Here is a 17,641-nt window from a genome sequence, read left to right as displayed (position 1 = left end):
TTTATAATGTCCCCACCATTAAAATAAAGTCTCCATTATAATATAAATATACAAATGTAATATAAAATAAGTATATAAATATATTATATATAAGTATATTATATTGTAAAATATATAAATATATATTATCAATAAATATAAAATATAATAGAAAAAATTGAAAAGGAAATTTAATGACATTGTGATACAGTTCTGTGTCCACTTAGCTAGGTTCTAGTCTCCAATTATTCAAATATTAATCTGTATGTTGCTGTGAATGTATTTTGTAGATATGATATATAGTTGACTCGAAGCAAAAAGAGATTATCCTAAATATGGGTGCTCCTGATTGAGTTTGTTGAAAGGCCATAAGAGCAGAGAGAGAGAGAGAGAGAGAGAGAATAGCTTATGTGAAATGGGGGCAAGTCTGAAATCTACTGGGCAGATTAAACACATTTAAACTGGTTCCATTCCTCTGATGAAACCTTGACCGATACAGACTTTGCTTACAATTGTATAAGAAATCAAATGCCTAGATACAGATATGAAAATGTGAAAGACTTTTATACTGAATATTAAAATCACATTTTGAGAAAACATTTAAAGGCATAAGTAAATGGATATATTATGGATCAGAAGACAATTGTTAGGATATAAATTCTCCCCTAATTATAATAATATATAGATTCAACACAATCCCAATGAAAATCCCAATATGTTTTTGGAAAATATACTAGGCAATCCTGAAATTCATAAGGAAATGCAAAGGGCCAAAAATAATTGAGATTCTGTAGAAGATGAGGAAAGAGGAGGAAATAACTACCAGATAAGAATACTTAATATAAAAGGACAGTAATCCAGGGGCTGTAGTATTGGCAAAAGGTTAAACAAACTAATTATTGGAACAAAATCTAAAGTCCAGAATCAGACACATATGTATATGATGATCTGATTTACGACAAGAAGAAACTGCAGTACTTTGAAGAAAAGATGGTATGTTTAATAAATAGTTCTGAGTCAAGTGAATATCCATATGGAAAAAAATCACCTTTGGAGAGACTTCCAGAATGGTAGTTTAAGGAACACAGTGGACACTATCCTCAGCAAAACAACCATTTACCTACAGAATACTATTTTTAAAAACATTCAAACATTTAGAATGTAGAATGGGGATATATGTATATGTATAGCTGATTCAATTTGTTATAAAGCAGAAACTAACACACCATTGTAAAGCAATTATACTCCAATAAAGATGTTAAAAAAAAATAAAGAAAATCACAAAAGACCATCACCCTCACTCTACAAATAAGAACAAGCTGGATAACATACAAAAGTATAGTGTTTTTCTAATCCCATCAGAGATTTGAGGCTGCAAAGGATTAGAAGAAAAATAACTATTTTTCCAGAAAATGATAAGCCATTCCTGAGAGACTCATGGTCATTTTATCCCTAGAAGAATGTCATGGATAGTGGTAAGGAGAGACCAGCCAAACTTCTTAAAGAAACATTAAATGTCCCATGTTGACTGGTGTGACATTTTAGATTCCCAAGGAATCTCATTCAATTAGTTAATTTTTACCCACCTACAAACTACTTCACAAAGCCTTCCCTAAATGCATGGGAGTAACACACTAAAATCTAAAACTGACAGAGATATCCCACATCAAGTTGTGTTGTGCATGAAAACTGTTTTTCTGTACATTCAAAACAGAAAAACTGTTATGAATCACTGCAGGTCTTCTATGAATTTAAGTCAGAGGCTGATGAAAGCCAACAGTGGGTCAGGGTAGTTGAAAGACATCTCTCCGCAACAATCCAAATCTTCAACTAATACAAGATAGCAGCTAAAGTAGTCCTTTGAAAATGGGGAGAGGCGGGGGGAGGGCAGGTGTAGGACATCAGTATAAAGTGGTATCTCCTGAAGCACAGAAACCCAGAGGGGAGACAGGATTGGAGACCTAAGAGAACTAATCAGAGGACCAAATAGCTGACATCCAAGCTCTGAAACAGAGAGAAATCCTCCATAGTTCTTGAAGTGAGCAGCAGGCTGTAGAGCACAAAGCAATCTTCACAGTCCCATCTGTGCTTAGATCCTAAACTCTGATATAGGGGAATCTTAAGTATACATTGCTAAGTGAAAGAAGCCAATCTGAAAAGGCTACATACATACTGTATGATTCCAACTATGTATATGACATTCTGAAAGGCAAAACTATGGAGGCAATAAAAAGATCAGTGCTTGACAGGAGTTCTGGGGGAGGAAGGAAGGGATGAATAAGCAGAGCGTTATAACAGGATTTTTAGGGCAATAAAACTATTCCTCTGTATGATACTGTAATGACGAATACACTTATAATGTCAACACTAAGAGTAAACCATGGACTTTATTTAATAATAATGTATCAATATTGGCTCATCCTTTGTAACAAGTGTACCACAGTGATGCAAGATATTAAATATAGAGGAAGTTGGGGGTATTGAGGAGTATATGGAATCTATGTACTTTTCCTCACTTTTTCTTGTAAACTTAAACTGAAAAAAAAAACCACATAAAGTCTATCAATTAAGCAAAAACATAGAAAAATGCAGTGGAAGCAGTAGCGGGAAATTGAGAGCTGTAAAATGCACAATAAAAAAGATGAAAAATTTCAAATAAACAGCCTTACCTTCCACCTTCAGACACTGGAAAAAGAAAGGTAAATTAAATCCAAAGTAAATAGAAGGAAAGGATAAATAAGGATTAGAGCAGAAATTAATCATAAATAGAAAAAAAAATGGAGAAAAATAAAACCACCCAAAGTTGGTTCTTTGTAAAGGTCAACAAAATCAACAAACATTTAGCTAGGATGACCAAGAAAAAACACTCAAATTACCAAAGTAAAGAATGAGAGAGGCACTATTACTACCAACCTTATAGAAATAAAAAAGGATTATAAAAGAACAGTATGAACTACAAATTAGATAAGACAAAATGGACAAATGCCTAGAAAGACACAAACTATTGAAAATAACTTAAGAAGAAATAGAAAATATGTGTAGAGAAGTAGGGAGATTGAATCAGTCATCAATAACTTGTCATAAATAAAAACCCAAGACTGAATGGCTTCACTGGCAAGTGCCATAAAATTTCTTTAAAGTGAAAACAAAATCTTTTTAAAGAATTAGCACCAATCCTTCTCAAAATCTTCTAAAAAATAGAAGATAATCATTTCTTTTCAATAATACTGAGACCAATATTTCACTGATATTATTAAAATCATAAAAACACAACATGAGACTACAGCCCAATATCATTTATGATATATACACTAATACCAGATTCTAAACAAAATACCAGAAGAGTGAATCCAGAAACATATAAAGAAATGAGTATGCAACATGACTAAGTTGAATTTATCCTAGAAATGCAAGTTTAGTTCAGATTCCAAAAGTTAATCAATGTAATATAGCACATTTACAGAATAAAAGACAAAAAATCTCAGATATCTCAATAGATGAACAAAAAGCATGTGACAAAATACCACACTCATTCATGATAACAACATTCAAAAAACTGCAAAGAGAAAGGAACTTCTTCAAGCTGATAAAGGGCATCTATGAAAAACTCCAGCTAATGCCATACTTAATGGTGAAAGACTATAAATTTTCACCCTAGGATCAGGAGCAAGACAGGATTTTCATCCTCACCACATCTACACAACACCAAACTGGAGGTACAAGCTAGGGCAATTAGACAAGAAAATGAAATAAAATGTATCCAGATAGGAAAGTAAGAAGTAAAGTTATCTCTATATGTAGATAATATTATTTATATATAGAAGGTTTTAAGTAATCTACACAAAAATAATCTATTAAAGCTAATAAATGAGTTGAGACTGTTCACAAGAGAAAAGATGAATACACAAATATCACATGTATTTCTATACACTAGAACCATCTGAAAATTAAATTAAGAATTCAATTCCATTTACAATAGTGCCAAAAGGAAGAAAATACATAGGAATAAATTTTAATAAAGAAATGCAAGATTTGTACATTGTAAACTAGAAAATATTGCCAAAAGAAATTAAAGGTCTAAATAAACGGAAATATGTTCCACATTCATGACTAGGAAGACATAATGTTAATATCAATACACAGATTCAACACAATCCCTGTCAAAATTCCAACAGTCTGATTTTCAGAATTTTACCATCTCATCATAAAATTTAAATGGAAATGCAAGCCAAAACAATCTTTTTTAAAATTTAATTTAATTTATTTTTTATACAGCAGGTTCTTATTAGTTATCCATTTTATACCAAAACAATCTTGACAAAGTAGAACTAACTTGGACAACTCACAATTCCCATTTTCAAAACATACTATAAAGCTACAATACCCAAAAGAGTGTGGTTCTTGTATAAGATAGATATATTGATCAATAGGATAAAATTGAGTCCAGAAATAAACTCTACCTCCATGGTCAATTGATTTTGACAAGGATACCAAGACAAGGTAATGGGCATAGAATAGTCTCTTCAACAAATGCTGCTCAGATAACCAAATATCCACATGCAAAAGAATGAAGTTAGACCCTTACCTCACATCATACACAAACATTAACTCAAAATGGATCATATACATAAACATAAGAGTTAAAACTATAAAACTCTTAGAAGAAAATCTTCATGATTTTGGTGTTAGCAGATGGTTTCTTTAATATGAAACTAAAGCACAAATGACAAAAGGTAAAACAGACAAATCAGATTTCAACAAAATTAACAACTTTTGTACTGTGAAGTATATAATCAAACAAATGAAAAGACAGCCCACAGGATGGGAGAAAATACTTAAAATTACATTTTTGATAGGAGACTTATACCCAGTATTTACAAAGACTACTTAAATCCCAATATTTAAAACATAAAATAATATAAATTAAACAAACTTTAAATATACATTTCTTTAAAGAAAATACACAAATGACAAGTAAACTCACGAAAAGATGCTCAATATCATAAATCATTAGGAAGTGTAAGTCAAAAGCACAGTGAGATATCATTTCACACCTACCAAGATGGTTATAATAAAAAGACCAAAAATAGCAAGCATTGGCAAAGATATAAAGAAACTGGAACCCTCATACATTGCTTATGGGATGGGAAATTGACGCAGCTACTTTGGAAATCAGTGTGACATTTCTTCAAAATATAAAGCATAGCGTTTCTATTTGACTCCAAAATTCCTCTCTTAAGTATCTACCCAAGAGAAATAAAAACACATGTCCACACAAAAACTTGTAGAAAAATGTTTACAGTTGCATTATTCATAGCAGTCAAAAGTGGAAACAACACAAATGCCCATCAGCTAGCTATTGAGGGGATAAATAAAATGTGGTATGTCGATAATATAGAATATTTCTTGCCAGTAAAACATGAATCTAGTAGTTACATATAAGACAACATTAGGATGACCTTCAAGATGGCAGAGGGATAAGACGTGGAGATCAACTTCCTCCCCACAAATACATCAGAAATACACCTACATGTGGAACAACTCCAACAGAACACCGACTGAATGCTGGCAGAAGACCTCAGACTTCCCAAAAGGCAAGAAACTCCCCACTTACCTGGGTAGGGCAAAAGGAAAAAGAAAAAACAGAGACAAAAGAATAGGGATGGGACCTGAATCTCTGGGAGGTAGCTGTGAAGGAGGAAAAGTTTCCACACACTAGGAAACCCCTTCGCTGGCAGAGACAGGGGATGGGAGGAAGCTTCGGAGCCACAAAGGACAGCACAGCAATAAGGGTGCAGAGGGCAAAGTGGAGAGATTCCCACGCAGAGGATCGGTGCTGACCAGCACTCATCAGCCTGAGAGGCTTGTCTGCTCCCCAGCCGGGATGGGTGGGGGCTGGAAGCTGAGGCTCCGGCTTCTGAGGTCAGATCCCAGGGAGAGGACTGGGGTTGGCTGCATGAACACAGCCTGAAGGGGGCTAGTGCGCCACAGCTAGCCGGGAGGAAGTCCGGGAAAAAGTCTGGACCTGCCTAAGAGGCAAGAGACCATTGTCTCAGGGTGCGCGAGGAGAGGGGATATAGAGCACCACCCAACCGAGCTCCAGAGACGGGTGCGAGCCGCGGCTATCAGCGTGGACACCAGAGACAGGCATGAAACGCTAAGGCTTCTGCAGCCACCAAGAAGCCCGTGTTCAAGCACAGGTCATTATCCACACCTCCCCTCCCAAGAGCCTGTGCAGCCCGCCACAACCAAGGTCCAGTGATCCAGGAACAACTTCCCCAGGAGAACACATGGCGCGCCTCACTCTGTTGCAACATCATGTAGGCCTCTGCCGCTGCAGGCTCGCCCCGTATCCTGAACCCCTCCCTCCCCCTGGCCTGAGTGAGCCAGAGCCCCCTAATCAGCTGCTACTTTAACCCCGTCCTGTCTGGGTGGGAAGAGATGTTCTCAGGTGATCTACATGCAGAGGTGGGGAAAATCCAAAGCTGAACCCCAGGAGCTGTGAGAACAAAGAAGAGAAAGGGAAATCTCTACATGCAGCCTCAGGAGCAGCGGATTAAACCTCCACAATCAACTTGATGGGTGCTGCATCTCTGGAATACCTGAATAGACAACGAATCACCCCAAAATTGAGGCAGTGGACTTTGGGAGCAACTGCAGACTTGGGGTTTGCTGTATGCAACTGACTGTTTTCTGGTTTTATGTTTATCTTAGTTTAGCATTTGGAGTTTATTATCATTGATAGATTTGTTTATTGATTTGGTTGCTCTCTTCCTTTTTTTTATATATAGATATATATATTTTTTTCCTTTTTCTCTTTTTCTGAGTGTGTATGTGTATACTTTCTTCTGTGATTTTGTCTGTATGGCCTTATTTTTACCACTTGTCCTAGGGTTCTGTCTGTACTTTTTTTTTTTTTTTGTATACTTTTTACTACTTGTTATCACTGGTGAATTTGTTTTTTGGTCTGGATGCTCTCTTCTTTCTTTCTTTTTTTTTATTATTTTTTAAATTTTTTATTTTTAATAATTTTAAAATAATTTTTATTTTACTAACTTTATTTCTTTTTATTTTATTTTCCTTTCTTTCGTTTTTTCTCCTTTTTCTTCTGAGCGGTGTGGCTGACAGGGTCTTGAGGCTCTGGCCAGGTGTCAGGCCTGTGCCACTGCGGGGGGAGAGCCAAGTTCAGGAAATTGGTCCACCAGAGACCTCTCAGCTCCATGTAATATCAAAAGGCGAAAGCTCTCCCAGTGATCTCCATCTCAACGTTAAGACATAGCTCCACTCAATGACCAGCAAGCTACAGTGCTGGACACCCTAGACCAAACAACTAGCAAGACAAGAACACAGACCCACCAATTAGCAGAGAGGCTGCCTAAAATCATAATAATGTCACAGACACCCCGAAACACACCACAGGATGCGGTCCTGCCCACCAGAAAGACAAGATCTAGCCTCATCCACCAGAACACAGGCACCAGTCCCCTCCACGAGGAAGCCTACACAACTCACTGAACCAACCTTAGCCACTGGGGGCAGACACCAAAAACAACGGGCACTACGAACCTGCAGCCTGTGAAAAGGAGACCCAAACACAGTAAGTTAAGCAAAATGAGAAGACAGAGAAATGCACAGCAGAAGAAGGAGCAAGGTAAAAACCCACCAGACCAAACAAATGAAGAGGAAATAGGCAGTCTCCCCGAAAAAGAATTCAGAATAATGGTAGTAAAGATAATCCAAAATCTTAGGAATAGAAAGGAGAAAATACAAGAAACGTTTAACAAGGACCTAGAAGAACTAAAGAGCAAACAAAAAATGATGAACAACACAATAAATGAAATTAAAAATTCTCTAGAAGGAATCAATAACAGAACACCTGAGGCAGAAGAACGGAAAAGTGACCTGGAAGATAAAATAGTGGAAATAACTACCACATAGCAGAATAAAGAAAGAAAATGAAAAGAATTGAGGACACTCTCAGAGACCTCTGGGACACATTAAACACAACAACATTCGAATTATAGGGATCCCGGAAGACGAAGAGAAAAAGAAAGGGACTGAGAAGATATTGGAGCAGATTATAGTTGAAAACATCCCTAATATGGGAAAGGAAATAGTCAGTCAAGCCCAGGAAGCACAGAGAGTCTCACGAAGGATAAATCCAAGGAGAAACATGCCAAGACACATATTAATCAAACTATCAAAAAGTAAACACAAAGAAAAAATCTTAAAAGCAGCAAGGGAAAAGCAACAAATAACATATAAAGGAATCCCCATAAGGTTAACAGCTGATCTTTCAGCAGAAATTCTGCAAGCAAAAAGGGAGTGGCAGGACATATTTAAAGTGATGAAAGGGAAAAACCTGCAACCAAGATTGCTCTACCCAGCAAGGATCTCATTCAGATTTGACGGATAAATTAAAACCTTTACAGACAAGCAAAAGCTAAGAGAATTCAGCACACCAAACCCGCTTTACAACAAATGGTAAAGGAACATCTCTAGGGAGGAAACACAAGAGAAGGAAAAGACCTACAATAACAAACCCAAAACAATTAAGAAAATGGTCATAGGAACATACATATCGATAATCACCTTAAATGTAAATGGATTAAATGCTCCAACCAAAAGACATAGACTGGCTGAATGGATATTAAAAAAAGACCCATATACATGCTGTCTACAAGAGACCCACTTCAGACCTAGGGACACATACAGACTGAAAGTGAGGGGATGGAAAAAGATATTCCACGCAAATGGAAATCAAAAGAAAGCTAGAGTAGCAATTCTCATATCAGACAAAATAGACTTTAAAATAAAGACTATTACAAGAGACAAAGAAGGACACTACATAATAATCAAGGTATCGATCCAAAAAGAAGATATAACAATTGTAAAGACTTATGCACCCAACACAGTAGCACCTCAATACATAAGGCAAATGCTAACAGCCATAAAAGGGGAAATCAACAGGAACACAATCATAGTAGGGGACTTTAACACCCCACTTTCACCAAAGGACAGATCAGCCAAAATGAAAATAAATAAGGAAACACAAGCTTTAAATGATACATTAAACAAGATGGACTTAATTGATATTTATAGGATATTCCATCCAAAAAAAAATACATTTTCTTCTCAAGTGCTCATGGAACATTCTCCAGTATAGATCATCTCTTGGGTCACAAATCAAGCCTCGGTAAATTTCAGAAAATTGAAATCATATCAAGTATCTTTTCCAACCACAATACTATGAGACTAGACATCAATTACAGGAAAAAAATATGAAAAAAATACAAACACATGGAGGCTAAACAATACACTACATAATAACCAAGAGATCACTGAAAAAATCAAATAGGAAATTAAAAAAACCTAGAAACAAATGACAATGAAAACACGACAACCCAAAAGCTATGGGATGCAGCAAAGCAGTTCTAAGAGGGAAGTTTATAACAATACAATCCTACCTCAAGAAACAAGAAACACCTCAAATAAACAACCTAACCTTACACCTAAAGCAACTAGAGAAAGAAGAACAAAAAAACCCCAAAGTTAGCAGAGGAAATAAATCATAATGGTCAGATCAGAAATAAATGAAAAAGATATGGAGGAAACGATAGCAAAGATCAATAAAACTAAAAGCTGGTTCTTTGAGAATATAACCAAAATTGATAAATCATTAGCCAGACTCATCAAGGAAAAAAGGGAGAAGACTTAAATCAATAGAACAAGAAATGAAAAAGGAGAAGTAACAACTGACACTGGAGAAATACAGAGGATCATGAGAGGTTACTACAAGCAGCTATATGCCAATAAAATGGACAACCTGGAAGAAATGGACAAATTCTTAGAAAAGTACAACCTTCCAAGACTGAACCAGGAAGAAATAGAAAATATAAACAGACCAATCACAAGCACTGAAATTGAGACTGTGATTTAAAATCTTCCAACAAACAAAAGCCCAGGACCAGATGGCTTCACAGGCGAAGTCTATCAAACATTTAGAGAAGAGCTAATACCTATCCTTCTGAAACTCTTTCAAAGTATAGCAGAGGGAGGAACACTCCCAAACTCATTCTATGAGGCCTCCATCACCCTGATACGAAAACCAAAAATGTCACAAAGAAAGAAAACTACAGGCCAATATCACTGATGAACACAGATGCAAAACTCCTCAACAAAATACGAGCAAGCAGAATCCAACAGCACATTAAAAGGATCATACACCAAGATCAAGTGGGGTTTATCCCAGGAATGCAACGATTCTTCAATATACGCAAATCAATCAATGTGATACACCATATTAACAAAATGAAGAATAAAAACCATATGATCATCTCAATAGATGCAGAAAAGCTTTTGACAAAATTCAACACCCATTTATGATAAAACCCTCCAGACAGTAGGCATAGAGGGAACTTACCTCAACATAATAAAGGCCATATATGACGAACCCACAGCCAACATCATCCTCAATGGGGAAAAACTGAAATCATTTCCACTAAGATCAGGAACAAGACAAGGTTGTCCACTCTCACCACTATTATGCAACACAGTTTTGGAAGTTTTAGCCACAACAATCAGAGAAGAAACAGAAAGAAAATGAATCCAAGTCGGAAAAGAAGAAGTAAAGCTGTCGCTGTTTGCATATGACATGATACTATACATAGAGAATCCTAAAGATGTTACCAGAAAACTCCTAGAGCTAATCAATGAATTTGGTAAAGCAGCAGGATACAAAATTAATGCACAGAAATCTCTTGCATTCCTATACACTAATGATGAAAAATCTGAAAGAGAATTTAAGGAAACACTCCCATTTACCATTGCAACAAGAAGAATAAAATACCTAGGAATAAACCTACCTAAGGAGACAAAAGACCTGTATGCAGAAAACTATGAGACACTGATGAAAGAAATTAAAGATGATACAAACAGATGGAGCGATATACCATGTTCTTGGATTGGAAGAATCAACATTGTGAAAATGAGTATACTATCCAAAGCAATCTACAGATTCAATGCAATCCCTATCAAGTTACCAATGGCATTTTTCACAGAACTAGAATAAAAAATTTCATAATTTGTATGGAAACACAAAAGACCTTGAATAGCCAAAGTAATATTGAGAAAGAAAAACGGAGCTGGAGGAATCAGGCTCCCCGACTTCAGACTATACTACAGGGCTACAGTAATCAAGACAGTATGGTACTGGCACAAAAACAGAAATATAGGTCAGTGGAACAGGATAGGAAGCCCAGAGATAAACCCACGCACATACGGTCACCTTTTTTTTTGATAAATGAGGCAAGAATATACAATGGAGAAAATACAGTCTCTCAGATAAGTGGTGCTGGGAAAACTGGACAGCTACATGTAAAAGAATGAAATTAGAACACTCCCTAACACCATACACAAAGATAAACTCAAAATGGATAAAAGATCTAAATGTAAGGCCAGACACTCTAAAACTCTTAGAGGAAAACATAGGCAGAACACTCTATGACATAAATCACAGCAAGATCCTTTTTGACCCACCTCCTAGAGAAATGGAAATAAAAACAAAAATAAACAAATGGGACCTTATGAAACTTCAAAGCTTTTGCACACCAAAGAAAACCATAAACAAGACGAAGACAACCCTCAGAATGGGAGAAAATATTTGCAAATGAAGCAACTGACAAAGGATTAAACTCCAATATTTACAAGCAGCTCAGTATCAAAAAAATGAAATAACCCAATCCAAGAATGGGCAGAAGACCTAAACAGACATTTCTCCAAAGAAGATATACAGATTGCCAACAAACACACGAAAGGATGCTCAACATCACTAATCATTAGAGAAATGCAAAGCAAAACTACAATGAGATATCATCTCACACCGGTCAGAATGGCCATCATCAAAAAATCTAGAAACAATAAATGCTGGAGAAGGTGTGGAAAAAGGGAACCCTCTTGCACTGTTGGTGGGAATGTAAATTGAGACAGCCCCTATGGAGGTTCCTTAAAAAACTAAAAATAGAACTACCATATGACCCAGCAATCCCACTACTGGGCATATACCCTGAGAAAATCATAATTCAAAAAGAGTCATGTACCACAATGTTCATTGCAGCTCTATTTACAATAGCCAGGACATGGAAGCAAACTAAGTGTCCATTAACAGATGAATGTATAAAGAAGATGTTGCACATATATACAATGGCATATTACTCAGCCATAAAAAGAAAAGAAATTGTGTTATTTGTAGTGAGGTGGATGGACCTAGAGACTGTCATACAGAGTGAAGTAAGTCAGAAAGAGGAAAATAAATACCATATGCTAACACATATATATGGAATCTATTTTTAAAAATGGTTCTGAAGGACCTAGGGGCAGCACAGGAATAAAGACGCAGATGTAGAGAATGGACTTGAGGACACGGGGATGGGGAAGGGTAAGCTGGGACGAAGTGAGAGAGTGGCATGGACTTATATATGCTACCAAATGTAAAATAAACAGCTAGTGGGAAGCAGCCGCTTAGCACAGGGAGACCAGTTCGGTGCTTTGTGACCACCTAGAGCAGTGGGATAGGAAGGGTGAGAGGGAGACGCAAGAGGGAGGAGATATGGGGATATATGTATGTGTATAGCTGATTCACTTTGTTATAAAGCAGAAACTAACACACCATTTTAAAGCAATTATACTCCAGTAAAGATGTTAAAAAAAAAAAGACATTAGTTAACCTTGAAAACATTTTGTGAAGTAAAAGAATCTAGTGACAAGGCCACATATGGTAAGATTCCCTTTATAGCAAATGTCTACAATAGGTAAATTTATAAGACAGAATTTAGATTAGTGATTGCCTAGGGCTGGGGGCTAAGGAGAAGTGGGCAGTGACTGCAAATGTGTATGACTTTTCTTTTAGGAGGAGGTAAATGTTCTAAAATTAGGCAGTGTTGTTGGTCTCACAACTTTATTAAAATAGTAAACCATTGAATGCATGCACTAAACAACTTTAAACCGTTTGTTTTATGGTATGTGAAACATCTCAATAAAGCTGTTCTTAAAAATTAAAGAAAGGAAAGATGGGCATATTAATATCATACATGTAAACTTCAAAACAAGCAATATTTAGATGGATAAAAAGGACGATTACATAATTATGAAGGGGCTAATTCACCAAATAGACAACAATTCTAAATGTGCGTGCACCTAAAACAGAACTTTACAATAGAGGAAACAAATATAAAACTTACAAAGAAATAAACAAATCCACATTTGTAATTAGAGATTTCAACACTCCTTCTACAGTACTTGATACATCAAGTGCAGAGAAATAAATATGTATATAAATTACTTGAGTGATACTATTAATCAACTTGTCTTAATTGATATATAGAAAATACATCACCCAACAACAGTAGAATAAACATTGTGTTCATGTGCACATGCAACATTTGCCAAGATTTAACATATTTCTGGGTTATAAAACAAACGTCAACAAATTTAAGGAATTTGAGTCAGATAAAGGATGTTCTATGACCATACAGACTTAAATTATGCATAAGTAATGAAAAGATGTCTAGAAACTCCCTAAATAGTGTGAAATTAATAAATACTTATAACAGAGACCAAATTTACCATTCCACCTGAAACACTTAAGAAACTGTCAAAATATATGAAATAATAGTTCCCACGTCACTGAAAACCATACAACAAAGGATAGTGATCCCAGAAAGATGAGAAACAAATGAGATGAGCTTGACAATTGCTCCAGTTTTATGCCAATTTTATGAAAGATAAAAATCATATGATCATCTGAATAGATGTAGAAAAATTATTTGACAAAATTTGACATCCCTTCACTATAAAATTACTCAACAAATTGGGTATAGAAGGAAAATACCTCAATACAAGAAAAACCATATATGACAAACCCACAGCTAATATTATACTCAATGGTAAAAGTTTGAAAGCTTTTCCTCTAAGATCAGGAACAAGACCAGGGTGCCCACTCTCATCATTCTTATTCAACATAGTACTGGAAGTCCCAGCTAAAGCCATCGGGCAAGATCAAGAAATAAAAGGCATCCAAACTGGGAAAAAAAGATATAAAATTATCTTTATTTGCAGATGATATTATCTTTTTTTTTTCATTGCTGATTTTTTTTTAATACAACAGGTTCTTATTAGTCATCAGTTTTATGCACATCACTGTATGCATGTCAATCCCAATCACCCAATTCGTCACACCCCCACCCCCACCCCCGCCACTTTCCCCCGTTAGTATCCATACGTTTGTTCTCTACTTCTGTGTCTCAATTTCTGCTCTGCAAACCAGTTCATCTGTACTATTTTTCTAGGTTCCACATGTATGCATTAATATACGATATTTGTTTTTCTCGTTCTGACTTACTTCACTCTGTATGACAGTCTCTAGATCCATCCATGTCTCAACAAATGACCCAATTTTGTTCCTTTTTATGGCTGAGTAATATTCCATTGTATATATGTACAACATCTTCTTTATCCATTCGTCTGTCGATGGGCATTTAGGTTGCTTCCATGACCTGGCTACTGTAAATAGTGCTGCAATGAACATTGGGGTGCATGTGTCTTTTTGAATTATGGTTTTCTCTGGGTATATGCCCACTGGTGGGATTGCTGAGTCATATGGTAATTCTATTTTTAGTTTTTTAAGGAACTTCCATACTGTTCTCCATAGTGGCTGTATCAATTTACATTCCCACCAACAGTGCAAGAGGGTACCCTTTTCTCCACACCCTCTCCAGCATTTGTTGTTTGTAGATTTTCTGATGATGCCCATTCTAACTGGTGTGAGGTGATACCTCATTGTACTTTTGATTTGCATTTCTCTAATAATTAGTGATGTTGAGCAGCTTTTCATGTGCTTCTTGGCCATCTGTATGTCCTCTTTGGAGAAATGTCTATTTAGGTCTTCTGCCCATTTTTGGATTGGGTTGTTTGTTTTTCTAATATTGAACTGCATGAGCTGTTTATATATTTTGGAGATTAATCCTTTGTCTGTTGATTCGTTTGCAAATATTTTCTCCCATTCTGAGGGTTGTCTTTTCGTCTTGTTTATGGTTTCCTTTGCTGTGCAAAAGCTTTTAAGTTTCATTAGGTCCCATTTGTTTATTTTTGTTTTTATTTCCATTACTCTAGGAGGTGGATCAAAAAAGATCTTGCTGTGATTTATGTCAAAGAGTGTTCTTCCTATGTTTTCCTCTAAGAGTTTTACAGTGTCCGGTGTTACATTTAGGTCTCTAATCCATTTTGAGTTTATTTTTGTGTATGGTATTAGGGAGTGTTCTAATTTCATTCTTTTACATGTAGCTGTCCAGTTTTCCCAGCACCACTCATTGGATATTATCTTATATATAGAAAATCCTAAAGACTCCACGAAGAAATACTGTTGGAACTAATCAAAGTTGCAGGATATAAAATCAACATACGGAAATTAGCTGTGTTTCTATATGCTAACAATAAAATAACTGAAAAGAAATTAAGAATATCTCATTCACAGCAGCTTCAAAAACAATAAAATATTTAGGAGAAAATTTAACCAAGGAAGTGAAAGATCTGTACACTGACAGCTACAAGACTTTGATGAAAGTAATTGAAGACACAAACAAATGGAAAGGTATCCCATGTTCTTGAATTGCAAGAACTAATATTGCTAAGATGTCCATATTACCTAAAGCCCTATAGATTCAGAGCAATTCTTATCAAAATTCCAGTGGCATTTTTCACAGGAATAGAAAAATAATCCCCAAATTTGTATGGAACCACAAAAGACCCCAAATAGCCAAAACGATTCTGAAAAAAAGAAAAGGAACAAAGCTGGAAGCATCATACTTCTTGATTTCACACTATATTATGAAGCTATAGTAATCAAAGCAGTATATTACTGGCATGAAAATAGATGTGTAGACCAATGGAACAGAGTAGAAAGCCCAAAATAAGCCCCTGCATATATGGTCAACTAATATTTGATGAGAAAGCCAAAACTACAGTTGACTCTTGAACAACATGGGGGTTAGGGGCACCAACCCCCACCCAGTCAAAAATCTGTATATAATTTTACAGTCAGCCCTCTCTATCCATGTTTCCAAATCTGAGTATTAAACCAACCACAGATCATGTAGTCCTGCAGTATGAATTTATTGAAAAATTCCACCTATAAGTGGACCCATGCAATTCAAACCCGTGTTGTTCAAGGGTCAACTGTACGCAGTGGGGAAAGGATAGTCTCTTCAAAAAATCGTTTTCGGAAAACTGGATAAACACAAGCAAAAGAACGAAATTGGATGCCTATCTTATGGCACTCACAAAAACTTACTCAAAATAAATTAAAGACAAATGTAAAACCCAAAACTGTGAAACTACTAGAAGAAAACAACATAGGGGGAAATCTCCTCAACATTGGTTTTGGCAACAATTTTTTTGGATACAACAGCAAAAGTAAACAAGTTGGACTAAATCAAACCAAAAAGCTTTTGTACAGCAATAGAAACAATCAGCAAAATGAAAAGGTAACTTACTGAATAGGAGAAAATACTTGCGAACCACATATCTGATAAGGGGTTAATATCCAAAATATATGAGACTCATACAACTGAATAGCAAAAACAAAGTCTTATTTAAAAATGGGTTGAGGACTTGAAAAGAATTTTTTTTTCCCAAAGAAGACATAAATGGTTAACACATACATTAAAAGGTGCTTGGGGCTTCCCTGGTGGCGCAGTGGTTGAGAATCTGCCTGCCAATGCAGGGGACACGGGTTCGAGCCCTGGTCTGGGAAGATCCCACATGCCACGGAGCAACTGGGCCCGTGAGCCACAATTACTGAGCCTGCGCGTCTGGAGCCTGTGCTCCGCAACAAGAGAGGCCGCGATGGTGAGAGGCCTGCGCACCGCGATGAAGAGTGGTCCCCACTTGCCACAACTAGAGAAAGCCCTCGCACAGAAACGAAGACTCAACACAGTCATAAATAAATAAATAAAAGAACGTGAATTTCTTTAAAAAAAAAAAAAAAGGTGCTCAATGTCGCTAATCACCAGGGAAATGCAAGTCAAAACCACAATGATGTATTACTCATATACCTTTTAGAATGGCTGTTATCAAAAAGATAAGCAATAACAAATGCTGGCGAAGATGTGGAGAATAAGGAACCCTGTGCAGTGCTGGTAGAAATGTAAGTTGTAAAGCCACTGTGGAAGACAGAATGGAGGTTCCTCATAAAATTAAAAAGAGAACTACCACATGACCCAGAAATCCACTTGGGTACATATCCAAAGGAAATGAAAACAGGGTATCAAAGAGGTAGCCGCACTCCCATGTTTATTACAACATTATTCACAATAGCCAAGGCATGGATACAACCTAAGTGTCCATCAATGGATAAATCAATAGAGAAAATGTGTGATCTATATCTATATCTGTATTTCTATCTAAATCTATATCTATCTATATAGGTAGATACAGATATAGATACATAATTCAGCTATAAAAAAGAAGGAAATTCTGCCATTTGCAACAACGTAGATGTCCCTTGAAAGCATCATGTTAAGCGAAATAAGTCATACAGAGAAAAACAAACACCGTATGATCTCACTTTATATGTAGACTCTAAAAATATCAAACTCATGGAAAGAGT

The sequence above is a fragment of the Balaenoptera borealis genome (assembly GCF_965194805.1).
Source record: "Balaenoptera borealis genome assembly, chromosome: X".
Taxonomy (NCBI): Eukaryota; Metazoa; Chordata; class Mammalia; order Artiodactyla; family Balaenopteridae; genus Balaenoptera; species Balaenoptera borealis.
This window is presented reverse-complemented; position numbering follows the sequence as displayed.